Source organism: Phacochoerus africanus, chromosome 9 (genome assembly GCF_016906955.1).
Source record: "Phacochoerus africanus isolate WHEZ1 chromosome 9, ROS_Pafr_v1, whole genome shotgun sequence".
NCBI lineage: Eukaryota > Metazoa > Chordata > Mammalia > Artiodactyla > Suidae > Phacochoerus > Phacochoerus africanus.
In genome coordinates, this window is record NC_062552.1 from 106,782,167 (window position 1) to 106,795,522 (window position 13,356).

A 13,356-nucleotide genomic window follows, 5' to 3' on the forward strand; every position below is an offset into this window, starting at 1 on the left:
GCTGAAAGTATCTTAACTACGCTCATTTATCAAATTATAATGAACTTGTTCTCCAATGTGGCTATCATGTCAATTAGCCTGAGCTCCCTGAGGAAGGGGACTGGATTTTGTTCTTGTAGGTATTTCCAATTCTTAAAATAGGGTCCACCATTTGATAAATATTTATTGAGTAAATAGCTGAATGAATGAATGAATGAATGAACAAATTAATTTGATTCATCACATAGTAGGTAGCCTCAATGTCTTCTGGGCTGGTAAATGTTTTAGAAAGGTTAATTTAAACACTATGTAGAAGATAGCTTGGGAAACAACTTGGATATAGAGCAACTTGTCCATTCCTCTTTCTCTTGTGCTATTAGATTCCAATACAGTAGCCACTAGACACAGGTGACTGTTCAAATGAGTTGTTCTTTAAGTATAAAATAACACCAGATTTCAAAAAGAATAAAAATGTACAAAATACACATACATGCACATACATACACACTATGGGTAACATTTTCCTGTTTCTTCGTATACCTAACGTTGTGGATGATACATGAAGACATTCTGGATTTTTTTTTTATCTTTTTAGGGCCGCACCCACGGCGTATAGAGGTTCCTAGGCTAGGGGTCCAATTGGAGCTGTAGCCAAGGGCCTGCACCATAGTCACAGCAATGCTGGATCCAAGCTGTATTTGTGACCTACACAACAGCTCACTGCAACACTGGATCCTTAACCCACTGAGCAAGGCCAGGGATCTAACCCAAGTCCTCATGGGTTCTAGTCGGGTTCGTTAACCACTGAGCCATGACAGGAACTCTGACATTCTGGATTTGGTCTTCCTCTGCAGAGTTGAGTTTTGCCAGAAGTCAAACTGTCTGCCCACCTTGCATAAACTTAAGTCTCTCACTTTGTTGGATGATTTTTTAAAAAGCCAAAGATACTTCCCGAGCTCCTCTAAACTACTGCAGGACTAAACTTCTAAACTCAATTTCCCTTGACAGCAATGGATTCTAGGCTTTGTTAGGGTGGATTTAAATTAGGTCTTACTCTAGAGCAGGGGTTGCCGAACTACAGTGATGACCCAAACCTGGCTCTCTGCTTTTTTTTTTTTTTTAGCCTTACCTATGGCATGTGGAAATTCCAAAGCCACCATAGAACGCCTCTGCTTTTTTGTTGTTGCTGTTTAAAAAAAAAAAAACAAAAAACAGTGATATTGGAACAAAAACATTCCATTCATTTACATGTTGTCTATGACTGCCTTTACTCTACAATAGCAGAGTTGAGTAGTTGTGAGAGTATTATCTGGCTCATGGGACCCCCCCCCCAAATAATTACCATCTAGTCCTTTATATATATATAAACCAACCCTGCTTGAAAGTATAGGCTTTGCCCCTAAGACACAGCCTTTCTGTGTCTTTTCTGGATTCTTGGGATATCAATAAGGTATTAAGGAGGTCTTTCCACTGCGGCTGGGCTGGACCTCAGTATCCAACCCCCAGTATTGCTTGACATTTAGTATCTCCGTCCTGTTCTCAACCCTGGAGCCACCATTTCTGGTAAATCTCACATGGTTTCAGTCTGTACATGTGCACTCTAACCTGGCCAAAGACTCCCTGGGTATGCCCAGACACACTTCTGTTCCCCACTTTCCTAAGCCACCCTCTCCTCTACAGTGCCTGCTCTGCAGATTTCAGCTGCTTCAATTGCCTCAAACTCCAGTCTTTGTTTCCTTAACTCAGCAGGACTGCTGGGCTCAGCAGAGACGCTAGTATACTATGCTGCAGTCAGGAAGCTCCTCTGGAAGAGAGCCGAGGTGATCACTGAGCTCATTTCATGAGTTTTCCTTCTCTCAGGATCAAAATATTGTGCCAATAGCTGCAAACAGTTACTTTATACACATTTTGTCTGATGTTGCGGGTGTTTACTACAAAAGGACTGGTTTGTTAACCCGTTACAGCAAGAACTGGAAGTCCTCCCCTGAAACATTCCTTACTGACTTGTGTCCATTTTTAAAAAGAGACTACTTCGGATCATCTAAATTAGGGTGATTTTATACTTATGTCCTGGAAATATTAATTAGTTTTATAGAGCTTTTATAAATCAAGTGTGAAGGAAAGGAGGGTTTCATACAGCCAAATGGGTTAAATCCCTTCAGAGAAGAGACAATGTTTTATTTTGTTAGGTTAGCTATGCCATATAATACAACTCCATTCTTCCTTGTTTAGAGGCTATTTAAGTCTGAAAATTTAGCTATCTTTCTTCTGTATCTCTTGGTTATATGTATTCAACTAGAAAGCTACTTTTTTTTTCCTTAAGCTTTTTATTTTGAAAAACATTAAATTGGAGAAAAAGAGAAGAATACATGTGAACTTCACTTGTGTTTAGGAATTAACACTTTATGATACTCACTATTCTGTGTGCAAAGTGTGTGCATGGACTGTGTGCATGTGTGTGCTGTGTGTGTGTGTGCATAGGTGTGTGTAGGAGCACATGTTAGTGTGTGCAGGGCATATTTGTGCTATACATTGTGTGCATGCATATTAATATGCTAAGACAGCTACTTTTTAAATCTCTGCATCCACTTGTTGGGTTTTGAGGTTACTGGCAAATGCTCTCCAGACAGCTATTAGGAGTTTAGGCAGAAACACCTTAAACTAGATCCCAGTTCCAAACCCCAAGGTAAAGTCTCAACTTTTTCCTGATCAAGGAAAAGCAACTCAAGGCCAAATGGAAAACTGAAAAGAAAGGGCAAATGGAAAGAATAAGACTGTATGAATTCTTTGTATCTCTTTAGCGCTTTCTTCTAAAATAAGACATTCAGCAAACTTACATAAGCATCCACTATGCACTCAGAACTGTGCTCAGTACAGTGACACAAAAGAAGATCAAGCATGGGTTTACACTTAACAACCTCTGTCACAGTGGGCTACAGAAATCATGAAAGTTTAGTCAGGAAGTTAAAAGTAACAAAGGTAGGAGTTCCTGTCGTGGCTCAGTGGTTAATGAACCCGACTAGTATCCATGAGGACAAGGGTTTGATCCCTGTCCTTGCTCAGTGGTTAAGGATCTGGTGTTGCCATGAGCTATGGTGTAGGTCGCAGATGCAGCTTGGATCCTGAATTGCTATGGCTGTGGCGTAGGCCGGCAGCTACAGCTCGGATTCAACCCCTAGCCTGAGAACCTCCATATGCTCAGATACAGCCCTGAAAAGACCAAAAAAAAAAAAGTAACATGTTACTTGCTTCATAAATTCTCAGAATAAACAGATGCCTGGAAGGTCTGATTATATCCTATGACAAAGACCTAAATGAGATTAAGGACTTGGAACGCTGCTTCTTTTCCTCCTTCTTTCAGATCCTTTTCCTTTATGAGAGAACAGAGTTCACTGGAGAACACACACAAATACTTTAATTAACAGAAGCCTTGATGTTCTTAAAAGGGAAAAATGGAGTGGCTCTGGTTGTTTGTTCTTCCTATCTCGTCACCATTTTTTCTTTCATTCTTTCATCTAAATATTTAATTTTTAAAAACTGAAGAGAGACTGATCACTCTTCTTCCACTAGAAACTGGTGACCAGAACAAACACCCCAGTCAGTCTCAAGTCATACACGCAGGAGAAAGAACTCCAAAAGGAACATATGTCACATTTCAACTTTAATCACTATGTATCCATGACTCTCCATAAACTCACACCCCCCTATTTCTCTCTTTCAATCAAAAACACCATAATACCCCATCCCTAAATGTCTATTTTTGCCCCATCTAAAGTCACATTATTTGAGTGTGTGTATACACACACACACATATATACAAATATATATGCATATATACATAGACAACTATCCCAAGGTTATAATTATAAATATTCTATGGTGAGATTTTTCTTCAAAATAAACCATCTCAACGGAGGGGTTATACAACTTCATGGCTCCACATTCAGAGTCAAGGATCTAAGTCACACTTGACTTGCAAAACACGTTGCCTCTGATGTTGGTGCATTCCTGAGGCAGTGACCCTGAATGACATTCGTAGGTAGCTGAACAGAATGTCACATTCAGTGAGTGACCCTGATAGTAGGTCAAGCTTTAAAGTTTGCAGAATACTTTCTAGTACCTTGAACTCTTAGGAGATGGCTTACTTCATCTTATAAACCACCTTGGCTTACTTTAGTTTTATATTTGGAATAGAGATATTAATATCTTCATGTATAAAAGTGGGAAGATGGTGTGGATAACTTATTTTCACGTATATGTTGGATGTTCTATCATAAGACTGTCCATTACCTAGACTATAGGAGTCTTGTGGGTCCCAATGGTGGCCCTATTTCCTAAGCATAACTCTCAGACTTTCCAAGAAGCTTAACAAAATATTGTTATTATATTTCATTGCAGTTGTCATAGATTATAAAACACATCTAATCTCAGAGATTATAAAATATTTCGAATTGTACATATAAATACATATACTTCTTAGAATCAATGAAATACATTCTTATATCAAAAACTACAACTAGTATATATTTCCAGAATGCAAAGAAGTTCATAGATTATTTCAATCCATTTTTATAATAACCCTGAGATAAGTAAAGCATACATTTCTCTCCCTTGATAAGGGAACTGGCTCAGAGAGGTTTGAGACCTTGGCTAGTCTAAGGTCACAAAGCTAACCATGACAGAGTTAGGATAGGATCACAAATCTCTTATGCTGCTCTTTTCCCCCATACCACATTCTGCCTTCCAGAAAACAGGTCTAACAAATGCGCTGGCTACATTGCCAACATCCATTTCCTCTTACCATCCAGCATCAGAGGATAGGTCATTATTGGTTGAGCCAATCACAATAATTCCTCTTCCTGCTTTCCCAGCCTCCTTTGAAACTAGGGGTGACAATTTGGCTAAGTTATGGCCAATGAGACATAAATGGAAATAAAGCTCTGAGGGAGCTCCTGTAGTGGCTCAGCAGGTTACAAACCCAACTAGTATCCATGAGGATGTGTGTTTGATTCCTGGCCTCCCTCAGTGGGTTAAGGATCCAACTTTGCCATGAGCTGTGTTGTAGGTCACACACCAGAGCTTGGATCTGGTGTTGTTGTGGCTGTGGTGTAGGCTAGCAGCTGCAGTTTCGATTTGACCCCAGCCCGAGACCTTCCATATGCCGCAGGTGCAGCACTGAAAAGCAAAAAGAAGAAACTAAGCCCTAAGGAGTGTTTTGTTTTGCATTCCCAGTGAAGGTAAGATATTGCTCCTGCTGCCCTAACCCTGCTCACTCTCTTTTTCCGATTTTGAGTCTAGTCATGATGGCTAGAACAGTGGGTTAAGGATCCTGTGTTGTCAATGCAGCAGCTTAGGCCACTGCTGTGGCACAGATTCGATCCCTGGCCCAAGAACTTCCACATGCTGTGGATACAGCTTAATAAAAATTTTAAAATAAACAAATAAGATTCCTACAAATCAACAAAGGGTTTGGACGAGGAATAAAAAAGGAGCCTACAGCATACAGGGTGATAGGAGCTCTCTCTGAGAGGCTCTATTTAACTACTACCTGAAGGATGAGAAACCATAACAAGAAGTAGAGAGCATTTGTGGTAGAGGGAACCAAAGACACAAAGAGCCTGAGATGAGAGAAAACTGACAAGAGAAAAACTTGACCTGAATATTGATTAGGCAAAGAGGATGAGGCATAGAATAACGTTGCAAAGGTAGTTTACTTTAAGAACTATGTAAACATGAGTTTTGTGAGCCTAATTTTGATGTTTAGATTTTATTCTCACTTCAATAACAGTCACTGAAGGATTTAAAGAGGAATAACAAAGTTCAATTTGTCTTTTCAGAAGCTGAGTGGAGAACAGTTTGGAAGAGGAAAGAATAGAAGCAAAAAGAACAGTTAAGAAGCTACTGTAGCAGCGGAGACAAAAGATGATGAAACAACTGAAGTATCCATCAACAGATGAATGGATAAACAAAATGTGGTCCATGCATGCAATGCAATGCAATGGAATCAGTCTTAAAAAGGAGGGAAATTCTGACATACGCTGTCACATGGATGAACCTTGAGGACACCTGCTAAGTGTAATAAGTCTGTCACAAAAGGACAATACTATAGGATTCCACTTATGTGAAGTACCTCGAGTAGTCAGTTTCCCTGCGACAGAAAGTAGAACAGTGGTTGCCAGGAGATAGGGTGGGAGTGGGGAGAATGGGAGTTAGTATTTAGTGAGCACAGAGTTCTTGAGATGGATGGTGGTGATGACTGTACAATAGCGTGAATGTACTTAATGCCACGAAACAATACACTTACAGTGGTTAAATGCCGGGGGGGGGGGTGGTTGGGATTGTCACATGCACACTATTTTATATGGAATGCATGGTCAACAGGGATCTGCTACATAGCACGGGGAACTCAATATTCTGTGATAACCTATATGGGAAAAGAATCTGAAAAAAAATGGACGTACGTATATGTATAACTGAACTGCTTTGTTGTACAGCAGAAACAATCACAATATTGTAAATCTACTACACTTCAATAAAACTTTTTAAAAGGGGGATAAAAAGCTAAATGGCAAATTTTCTGTTATAGGTATTTTAACACTGTGATGCGCTATCCAAGCCCTAGGATCCTATGGCTCCAAATGGACAGAAAAGAGAAGGGAGCCCAAGTTAGGCAGAGGTGCCAAGCCATCTGTCTGTTACTACAGGGGCATGTGGGAGGCAGAAGTCCTGGACCATGTAGGCCACTTGGAAACAGGTTGGAAATAAGGCTTTTTTCTATATGAGAAAAAAGCCTGGGAGGGGGAACGCAAGTGCTGCTGAACAACTCAGTAAATACAGGAACAAATGTCCTTGGTGATTACTCTATCATCAGGAGAGAGGCAAGTACAAGGCATGTCATAACAACGGCAGGAATTTCCTGAAACCACAGGCAATTTTACAATTCTGAATAATTATTAAGCGGGATTAATGTGAGTGAGAGGGCTCCAAAGACTGCCGAGCATGATTCAAAAATCAAGCTCTGCACAGTGTCAATAAAGTAGATGAATATGGAAAGGGATGGGGCCCTGAGAACAAAGTCAGAAAAGAGGGGTAGCTTTGCACACCAATCTCAGGCCACCCATCATTCGTCACTCCTCCCTGAGGCTGGTCAGGAGGGAAGCAACTTTTTTTTTTTTTTTTTTTGCTTTTTAGGGCCGCACCCACAGCTTAAGGAGGTTCCCAGGCTAGGGTCAAACTGGTGCTGTGGCTGCTGGCCTATACCACAGCCACGGTAACTCGGGATCCGAGACGTGTCAGCAATCTACATCGCAGCTCACAGCAATGACAGATCCTTCACCCACTGAGTAAGGTCAGGGATCAAACCCAAATCCTCATGCATACTAGTCAGATTTGTTACCACTGAGCCACAACGGGAACTCTGGCTCTTGCTTTCTTCACAGTGATGCCCACAGACCTCTCTCCTGCCTCCTCACCTGGGACCTAAGCACCATCCCTGTGCAGGCTCACCTTTGTCATCCCACAGATCATCTCCTGTGTTCATCCCACCAGGCTTCTGAGGCAGGAACTCGTAGCATCAGCACCATTCTTGAGATGACACAAGCTGAGGCCAGAAAGGCTAAGTAACTTGCTCAAGGCCAGAGAGTTAGCACATGGCAGTGCTGGGATCCCAGTCAACATGGTCCTGACTCTGCAGACTTTTCTTGAACAGTTCATTGATTCAACCAACCAACCCGCAAGGATTAAGAGCTTGCCCTGTTCCAAGCCCTGACTGTGTGAGAGAAGTTCAGAATAGAGAAATAGCTAATACAGAATCCAGAAAGGCCACTTAGCCAATGGCCTCATACTCATGAAGGACTTTAAATAGTACCAAAAAATGAAAGCACACTTTGTTTTTGTTTTTTGCTTTTTAGAGCTGAATGTGCAGGATATGGAGGTGCCTAGGCCACAGGTCTAATGGGAGCTACAGCAGCTGACCTATACCACAGCCACAGCAACGCAGGATCTGAGCCACATCTACAACCTACACCACAGTTCTCGGCAATGCTAGATCCTTAACCCACTGAGCGAGGCCAGGGATCAAATCTGAAATCTCATGGTTACTAGTGCGATTTGTTTGTGCTGCACCAAAACGGGAACTCAAAAATGAAAGCACACATTTAGTCACAGAAATATGCTGAAAGGATTGAAAGATGTACCTCTTCAACCTTAAGTTCATGTCCCATTACCAAACTGCTCTTCTTAGTTCGATATCATAAGTCCATAGTTACCTTGCATGGAGCAAAATTATATTATACTGTGGGTTTCTTTTTTTTGTCTTTTTTTGGTAGGGGGGGCTGCAGCTGTGGCATATGGAGGTTCCCAGGCTAGGGGTCAGATTGGAACTATAGCTGCTAGCCTATACCACAGCCACAGCAATGCTGGAACTGAGCCACGTCTGCAGCCTATACCACAGCTCACGGCAACACTGGATCCCTGACCCACTCAGCGAGGCCAGGGATGGATCCTGAGTCCTTGTGGATGCTAGCTGGGTTCATTAACCGCTGAGCCACAACGGGAACTCCCTATACAGTGCATTTCTATATGTATGAGTATAAACATTTGAATTTGGTTAAACACAAATATACAGAAAAGTTCCTAATATTTTTCTAACCCTGTCTTGGAACTTCTCAGTCCTTACTGGGAACTTCAGAAAAAGGAAGGAACATAGGTCTTTCTCCACCAGCTCTATGAGGCTCTGAACTTGAGTGACAGCAAGTGTTACTATGGAGGATGACCACAGTTCACAGGGGTGGGGTGGGGTCACCCAGGGAGGCTTCCTGGAAGAGGCCATATAGAACGCAGGTCTTAGGAAGATGAATAGCACAAGCTCTACAGGCAGGCAGGCCAAGGCCCCACTGTTAACTGTAATCACGGGCAAGTCTCTTAAACTCTCTAGACCTCAATTTCACCTAATTGTTTCAGAGATTTCTGTAAGGATGAAAAAAAGATGCTGCATGTAAAACTTTCGGCACGTGAATACCAAGTGTTCCATTAATGTTATCTGTTAATCATCATTATTTCCACTAATAAAGGGTGAGTAGGAGTTAGCCTGGTAAAGAAATAAGGCATGAACTTGCTGATTTCATCCCTGTGGTTATGGCACTTAGGAAGTGAAAGTGGAGGAAAAAGGAGGATCTTAGAAATTTAGGGGAAAAAAGGAAGTAGTGGTGTGAGCCTCAGCCTGAGACAGGAAATGGCCTGGCCAGCTGAATGTGAGGCATTAGCTGGCCTGGAAAAGGTACCCGAAGGAGAGAATAGAAGGTATTGGAAGCAGGACACCATGTTGGATGACTTTGGGACCCCACTCCCATGGTCACCTATGTAAGCAGCATCTGCAAAGTCTGTACTGTACAAACCGTGCAGCTGAAGGCAGCAACCTGCCTGGGCAAATGCTCCAAGGGTCCCCAAACACAGGACTCCACTGCTGCAGGCACCAGCCAAGTGTCCTGCTGCTGGTCAGGGGCCCCCATCATCTGGGCTGTCTCAGTACAGGGGGCAGCAGTGTGACCAGAGTATTACCAGCCTCTTTGGACCTTACAGAAACCCTATCTAAAGGAATCCAGTTGTGACAAGAGAATGTACGATTATCCCAATTTACAGCACAGCTACAGGAACAAGGAACTTTCACTTTCAAGGCTGCTGCCAACAGCCCCTGACCAAAAATAACAAGAATGAGAGCAAACTGAGCTCTAGGCCACAAGTTTGGTGGGTGGCTCTTGGGTAAAGTTGACTCAATACAGATTTGTAAAGAAAAACAGAAAGGTTCATTCCCCTAGGTAGATGGCAAAGAGAAAAACTATTTCCCCATCCTTCCCTCTTTTGAGGAAACGAAGCTTTCCTCCGGGCTGAATGGCCAACTCCTCTTTCCCCTTTCCACTGCAGTGTTCAGCATCGCTTCCATCCAGAAACCCTGCCACCTCCCCCATCCCCCCTCCTAACACTCCACAGAGCTCTGCCACACAATGCAGTGTCATTCACAAATGATGCAATGGGGATACCACCTGTTTTTTCTTTTTTTCTTTTTTACAGCCCCACCTGCACCATATGGAAACTCCCAGCTAGGGGTCGAATCAGAGCTGCAGCTGCAGGCCTACGCCACAACCACAACAACAGCAACACTGGACCTTTAACGCACTGAGCCAGGCCAAGGATCGAACCCACATCCTCACAGAGACAATGTCAGGTCCTGAACCAGCAGAGCCACAGTGGAAACTCTGAGACACGGCCCTTTATCTGAATGCAGCCCTGGAGCTGTATCATCCAGCAACCCTGAAACAGCGCACACTCTCCCACCCCACTGTCCACACTTCAGAAAAACAGAGAATGTCAAATGTTCAGGAGAAAACCCAGCCTGGAAAAGAAGATGAAAATAACTGCCCACTGCCATAGGAATCTCTGAACTTATTCTTCACTCACCAGAATAAAAACAGTGATAGTTAACAATGATTAAGCCTGGGTGACTAGGAGAGCAGCAACTGAACTGAGGGCAGAAAAGGTCCCAGTAAATAGCCTGAGGAAATTAGGAGTGTGGAAATGAGTTAATCCAGGACATGTTCAAGGATTGTGAAACAAGAAGAGAGATGTAGAAATTGTAGATTTGAGGCCTAGAGAAAAATTAGGGGTAAAAATTGAGATTTTAGAGTCATAAAAAATGATGATTTATGACGCTAAAGCAAAGAATAGGTTATCAAGGGAGGAATAAAAAGATAGAAAAAAAGATGGCCGACTCTTGGCGCTGCCTCCATATGGAGGATGCGGGGAGAGAAGGACTAAAGGGGTCCCAAAGCGACCCTCAGACAGTTAGAGAAAAACCAGAGGCCTCCAGAGTGATGAAGGCAAAAGAGAATTTTCAAGAAGCTAAGTTTGTCTAGCACTAAATGCTATAAAGAGACCTTATGGGGCTTGGATGGTCACTGCTGACCCTTAGAGATAACTGGCCTGGTGGCTTCTTGGGGGTTGGTCCATGCCCTCCCCCACGGCATTGCTGGAGCTCTGGCCAGCTACACGGAAGGAAGGCAACAAGCATTTGCAGGATAAATTAAGGCAACTAACTGGACTGGAGGTCCGACTGCAAGGCGTTAACACAGCTTTTGTAAAAGAGGGCAAAAAATACCAGCATACACATTGTTAATCCCGATCACAAGCATCTGTGGAGGAAGCTCTTTACCATTTACCTGGCACAAACTGTAACTTGCCTCAGGCAAGGGGCAGGCTTTTTCCTGGGATCCTCCCTGGCATGAATTCTCTGAATGACCAGAGCGAAATTGCAAGACCTTTCTGCTTTAGTTTCCACTAATTCATTACTTTGGAATTAATAGAAATGTATTTGCAAAGACCTTGAAAATACCTGGAAGGTGAGAAATACACTCAACTAGTCTCAAACCCTATGCGGTTCTCACACATTCTCCAAGAAAATACAGAGAAGGTAAATGCCACTTCCGCAGACGCTTTTTCCCAGCAGCCCTCCCGCCTCCCGACTTGTTTCCGAGAAACTAAAACTAGGACTGAGAGTTACGAGAAAATACTTCTTAAAAATCCAATGAAACCTAAGAACTGCAAAATCTCACCTTAAATTTGTTTTCTATACAGAGATGAACACTCTACCATTTTCAAGTTGTACTTTAAAAATAGGATGTTAACTATAGCAAATACCTTTTGACTGCTTCCTCTGTAAGACACTGTGCTGAGGGCCTTACATGTATTACCTCATCTAGTCTTTACAACGGTTCCACAAGATAAGGTGCTGTTATTAATGCCTATTTTCCAGAGAAGGAAACTGAGACTTGGATCTTTCTCAAGGCCATGCCAGTAATAAGTGGAGCTAGATTTTAAACACAGAATATACCGCAAATCTGCGTAAGGATCAATTTTCATGGCTGTATAATATTCTATTGCAACACGGACATTTAAAGATACATGTCTGATTTTTTTTTTTTTTGGTCTTTTTGCCATTTTTGGGGCCGCTCCCATGGCACATGGAGGTTCCCAGGCTAGGGGTCTAATCGGAGCTGTAGCCGCCAGCCTACACCAGAGCCACAGCAACGCAGGATCTGAGCCACATCTGCAACCCACACCACAGCTCACGACAATGCTGGATCGTCAACCCACCGAGCAAGGGCAGGGATCAAACCCGCAACCTCATGGTTCCCAGTCAGATTCGTTAACCACTGCGCCACGACGGGAACTCCTGATTTTTTTTTTATTAGATTTTCTAAAATAGGAAATCATGGAACAGATGGCCAGCCTGCACAGAAACAAGTTCACAGGTTCCAAATGATGGATATTTTTCTACTAATGGACACATCTGTCCAGTTTTCCTAAACAAGGGTGCCCAATACAGCATCGACAAGAAAGACTAGGGGATGCATAAATGAAGCCTCAGACTCCCAGCTAAGGCCTGCCAGATCCAGACACTAGAGACCACCTGGCCTATGGTGTTCCTCTCTCTCCTACTTTTACTGGCCCCTGTTTTTCTAGAGAAACAGTGGTCGTGGGAATATATCTTAGGCTGAATTCTTTAGAAAACAGCGCCTAAGACCAAGCTTCTATGTCAGGCTTTATGGTAGTTCCAGGGAAGGAAGAGTGAGGGAAGAAAAGAAGTGAGGCAGTGAAAGCAAACATAAGATGGAATGGGACTGGCTGTGGCTGTGCAGAAATTATGGTTTATGGCTCAGTCATATGGGACATCCCCAGAGAGGCCATCAGTAACTGCAGCATCTCAAAAGCATCTAAGTACCAGGAGAAGGAAGCAAGTGGTACTAAGAGAGGGAATGAATTTGCCAGCTCCTGTTTGTTTCTTGTTCCCCATGGGTCACATTTCACTCCATCGGACCCAACTTCCCCACACGACTGGAGTGTATCATCTGGCCTCTCCAAGAGCAGATGGGGAAGCAAGATCCCATACCCTGCAAGGCAGTGCTTCATTGGAGTCCAGAAGTGATGGGAGGAACCCCAGCATAGCCTTGGAGGGCAGGATCCCAGAGATGGGTGGGGCTAAAAGAATCTGAGGTGGTACCTAAGCGGGAGCCAGAACAGAAAGGGTAAACCTAGATAGGAACCAATGCTGGTACATGATCCCACATACACAGGATACAGAGGAGATGCTCTAGAGACCTTTCTGAATTTCTGCGTTATTTGTGCTCAGAGAGTTTCTGCAGGTTCTTAGAATTCTGTTACGGGACATCACCCATTCATTTCTTCATTTCTTCACTCATTCCATGACATTTACTTAGCATCTCCTCTGGCTAGGCATAGTCTAGTGAAATTCTAGGGACAGAGAGAGGGCCAAGATCCAGACCCTGCCTGGGAGAGGGAGGCAGACGGCAAAAGACAATCACA

At 43.1% G+C, this 13,356-nt stretch overlaps 1 protein-coding gene across 8 annotated transcripts in view; it reads right to left on the reverse strand.

The window, feature by feature from the left end:
* The window catches only part of STON2 (stonin 2), a 151,488-nt gene that overhangs the window by 124,125 nt on the left and 14,007 nt on the right, over nt 1–13,356 (reverse strand). For 7 of the 8 annotated variants that reach the window (XM_047795249.1, XM_047795248.1, XM_047795245.1 and 4 more), the window contains exon 2: nt 1,109–1,165. The exons of the other annotated variant lie outside the window; for it this stretch is intronic. The gene's annotated coding sequence lies outside the window, so the exon portion shown is untranslated. The remainder of the gene's footprint in view (nt 1–1,108; nt 1,166–13,356) is intronic. 8 annotated transcript variants of the gene reach the window in all.